The sequence below is a fragment of the Bufo gargarizans genome, chromosome 11, assembly GCF_014858855.1.
Source record: "Bufo gargarizans isolate SCDJY-AF-19 chromosome 11, ASM1485885v1, whole genome shotgun sequence".
Classification (NCBI taxonomy): Eukaryota; Metazoa; Chordata; class Amphibia; order Anura; family Bufonidae; genus Bufo; species Bufo gargarizans.
This window is the reverse complement of record NC_058090.1, coordinates 99,491,467-99,496,468: the sequence shown is the minus strand read 5'-3', so window position 1 is coordinate 99,496,468 and position 5,002 is coordinate 99,491,467.

Genomic DNA, 5,002 nt, shown 5'->3' with positions numbered 1-5,002 from the left:
CTCATGGTTTCCCGGAGGGGTGAACCAAATGTCAAGTCTGTGAGCTGCTTCTGGATTGCTGGTTCCTGTGTGTCAGTATGTGCTGCATCCGTTTGGTGCTTGGATCGCAGTAAGTTTGTATAGGTTCCAGTTTACCTTTGTGTGGTCTTCTGTTGTGCCGTCCAGCAGCTGCAGCAGGTAAGTCACCATGCTTTCCTTGGTTCAGTGGTTATCCCCGCCACTGGATACTTACCTGTCATTCCACTTGGCATCCTCTTTATGCTACTACGCCGGTTGAGACTCCTGTTCTTCCATGTCTTGGAAGAACAGGCCGCCTCTCCCATGTGAGGTATTATCAGGGCGACTCAAGGTCCTAGGTATGAGCCGTCCTACAATCCAGGTCCACTGTCACAGTGAGGAGTGGGGGGAAACTCCCCACCGTACGCTAGTGGGTATGCGGGGAAGCAGCTAGGCCAGGATACCGGGAGCAGGTCACCTCCTAAAGCATCCCTAATCCTCGCCCTAACTCCTCACCGTATGAGCGAACCTGGATGGTAGGACGGCTCATACCCAGGATGCCTAGGACCCCGAGTCGCCCTGATAATCCCTCACATAGAAGCAGGGGAGAAACGACCTGTTCTTCCAAGACACGGAAGAACAGGAGTCTCAACCGGCCTAGTAGCAAGAAGAGAAAGCCAAGTGGAATGACAGGTAAGTATCCAGTGCGGGGATAACTATTGAACCAAGGAAGGCATGGTGACTTACCTGCTGCACGGCACAATAGAAGACCACACAAAGGTAAACTGGAACCCATACAAACTCCCTGCGATCCAAACAACAAACGGATGCAGCACATACTGACACACAGGAACCAGCAATCCAGAAACAGCTCACAGACTTGATATTTGGTTCACCCCTCCAGGAAACCATGAGACCCCCTTCCGGAGGCCACAACAGACAAACAGGGGAACATCTAACATCCATGCCGGGCAGAATACACCAAACACTGACCAGACACGGAACCACAACTAGACGTACAACAACCCCAGAACATATACCCACACCAAACATAACAGGTAAGGTAGGGAAAATGGAGGAGACATAAGGAAGACATCACTGGAGACATCGATGTCCCACTAGGTGGCCCTCACACTGGACGATGGAACAACCAGACAAGGAGCATAACTCCAGCACACACCAAGGCTGGAGTACAATACAGGTATAAGAAGCACCTAGTGTCCACCCCCAGCAAGGTAGTTAACCCCTCCACTACCAGACAGAGGAGGAACCAGGAGAAGAGGAGCAAAGCACACACATGCAGTGAACCACACGTTGCCCGTGGCAACCGGTATGTACGGCAAACGTGTCACCACGTTCCTTCTTTCACCCTGCCCCGAAGATGTTATAATGTCTCCTCTCTTAGGTCTGGGTGACAACCTGTGTATCCAGCATTTCATCCCCCGCAGGGATTATTACCCAACTTTTCTTGATTCCTGACAAATCTGACAAGTTCTGTGGGGTCCGGATCCCCTGCATCACTGGACAGACTCCAGGGCCTTGGCCATATTGCTTCTCACCCAGCTTTCCCGGGAGCCTACACTCCAGCGGTCAGCTCAGCAGGACTTGTTTGTCTCCCCCTCCCCTGGATGCCATAAGGTGCACCCCCTGATTACTCAGCAGGTAGGTATAACAGATGTCACTTACTGTGCCCGGGGCGGCCCTGCGGGTAGCTGGCATCTCTGTGACGCTGGTTAGCCGCTGCGCTCAGCTGGTGCTGGGGTTACTGAGAGCTCCAGGAAAGCAGATTATAGGAGATTTGTCTACTCTCCAGTAACCCCGTCAGCCCCAGAAACGAGCACAAAGACCGAACCTGAGACGAGGGGCACAGCCAAGTGAATGACCCAGAAACCCAGGGGCCAGCCGCCCTCACAGGCTGAAGATTATAACAGTACAGCAGTGTTATAAGAGGAGCGGCTGATATAAATCATATAGGAGGGGCGGCCTTCACTTCCTGTCACTCACCTGAACAACAAATAGAGGGAAGACTGCAGAACATGCACCTGCTCCTATACTCTGGGAGTCAACAGAGCAACATCACCCTCTGGTGGTCATCAGAACCAATATCACAACGCTGCCCTCTGGTGGTCATCAGAACAAATATCACAACACCGCCCTCTGGTGGTCATCAGAACCAATATCACAACACCGCCCTCTGGTGGTCATCAGAACCAATATCACAACACCGCCCTCTGGTGGTCATCAGAACCAATATCACAACACCGCCCTCTGGTGGTCATCAGAACCAATATCACAACACCGCCCCCTGGTGGTCTTCAGAACCAATATCATAACACCGCCCCCTGGTGGTCATCAGAACCAATATCACAACACCGCCCTCTGGTGGTCATCAGAATAGTATCGTCTTCCAGAAATCATAGTAGCATAGCCTTCTGGTGGTCATCACACCAGGATTACTACATCCCCTCTGGTGGTCATTACACCAGGCTCTCTGTTATCACCTTCTGGTGGTCATCAGAATAGTAATATCTTCTAAAAATCAACAGAGCAGCATCACCCTCTAGTGGTCATCAGACCAGGATCACTGCATCACCCTCTGGTGGTCATCACACCGGGATCACTGCATCACCCTCTGGTGGTTATTACACCGGAATCACTGCATCACCCTCTGGTGGTCATCACACCGGGATCACTGCATCACCCTCTGGTGGTCATCACACCGGGATCACTGCATCACCCTCTGGTGGTCATCACACCGGGATCACTGCATCACCCTCTGGTGGTCATCACACCGGGATCACTGCATCACCCTCTGGTGGTCATCACACCGGGATCACTGCATCACCCTCTGGTGGTCATCACACCGGGATCACTGCATCACCCTCTGGTGGTCATCACACCGGGATCACTGCATCACCCTCTGGTGGTCATCACACCGGGATCACTGCATCACCCTCTGGTGGTCATCACACCGGGATCACTGCATCACCCTCTGGTGGTCATCACACCAGGATCACTGCATCACCCTCTGGTGGTCATCACACCAGGATCACTGCATCACCCTCTGGTGGTCATCACACCGGGATCACTGCATCACCCTCTGGTGGTCATCACACCAGGATCACTGCATCACCCTCTGGTGGTCATCAGAAAAGTATGTTCTTAAAATTAACAGAGCAGCATCTCCCTTTGGTGATCATGAGAACAATATCACCGCATCGCCCTCTAGTAGTTAGCATAGTATCATGCTATAGGGGTCAAAAGAGAAGAATGGCCTTTCATCACGGCCTGGCCCTCTAATAGTCACCAGATTAATATTGTCCTCTGAGTGTCGTCAGAGCAGCATTGCCCTCTAGTGGTCATTATTTACTTATTATTTTATTTTGTGACGTTTTATGTCATGAGAGCAGCATCACCCTTTGGTGGTCATCAGGTTAGTATCCTCCTCCTCTGGTGCTCATCAGGTTAGAATCCTCCTCCTCTGGTGCTCATCAGGTTAGAATCCTCCTCCTCTGGTGCTCATCAGGTTAGAATCCTCCTCCTCTGGTGCTCATCAGGTTAGAATCCTCCTCCTCTGGTGCTCATCAGGTTAGAATCCTCCTCCTCTGGTGCTCATCAGGTTAGAATCCTCCTCCTCTGGTGCTCATCAGGTTAGAATCCTCCTCCTCTGGTGCTCATCAGGTTAGAATCCTCCTCCTCTGGTGCTCATCAGGTTAGAATCCTCCTCCTCCGGTGCTCATCAGGTTAGAATCCTCCTCCTCTGGTGCTCATCAGGTTAGAATCCTCCTCCTCTGGTGCTCATCAGGTTAGAATCCTCCTCCTCTGGTGCTCATCAGGTTAGAATCCTCCTCCTCTGGTGCTCATCAGGTTAGAATCCTCCTCCTCTGGTGCTCATCAGGTTAGAATCCTCCTCCTCTGGTGCTCATCAGGTTAGAATCCTCCTCCTCTGGTGCTCATCAGGTTAGAATCCTCCTCCTCTGGTGCTCATCAGGTTAGAATCCTCCTCCTCTGGTGCTCATCAGGTTAGAATCCTCCTCCTCTGGTGCTCATCAGGTTAGAATCCTCCTCCTCTGGTGCTCATCAGGTTAGAATCCTCCTCCTCTGGTGCTCATCAGGTTAGAATCCTCCTCCTCTGGTGCTCATCAGGTTAGAATCCTCCTCCTCTGGTGCTCATCAGGTTAGAATCCTCCTCCTCTGGTGCTCATCAGAGCAGCATCACCCCCCTCTGGTGCTCATCAGAGCAGCATCACCCCCCTCTGGTGGTCATCAGAGCAGCATCACCCCCCTCTGGTGGTCATCAGAGCAGCATCACCCCCCTCTGGTGGTCATCAGAGCAGCATCACCCCCCTCTGGTGGTCATCAGAGCAGCATCACCCCCCTCTGGTGGTCATCAGAGCAGCATCACCCCCCTCTGGTGGTCATCAGAGCAGCATCACCCCCCTCTGGTGGTCATCAGAGCAGCATCACCCCCCTCTGGTGGTCATCAGAGCAGCATCACCCCCCTCTGGTGGTCATCAGAGCAGCATCACCCCCCTCTGGTGGTCATCAGAGCAGCATCACCCCCCTCTGGTGGTCATCAGAGCAGCATCACCCTCTGGTGGTCATCAGAGCAGCATCACCCTCTGGTGGTCATCAGAGCAGCATCACCCTCTGGTGGTCATCAGAGCAGCATCACCCTCTGGTGGTCATCAGAGCAGCATCACCCTCTGGTGGTCATCAGGTTAGTATCCTCCTCTGGTGGTCATCAGAGCAGCATCACCCTCTGGTGGTCATCAGGTTAGTATCCTCCTCTGGTGGTCATCAGAGCACCACCCTCTGGTGCCATTCATAACAGTCTCATCCTGGTGTCTACAGAGCAGCATCGCCCTCTAGTGGTGATCCTAACAGCCTAATTCTCAAAGTGTCATCGCAGCATCGCCCTCTGGTGGACATGATGTTATGAGCGGATAATCAGAACACATTACAATGGACGCTTTCTTAAAGGAACAGGACGCACTCACAAATA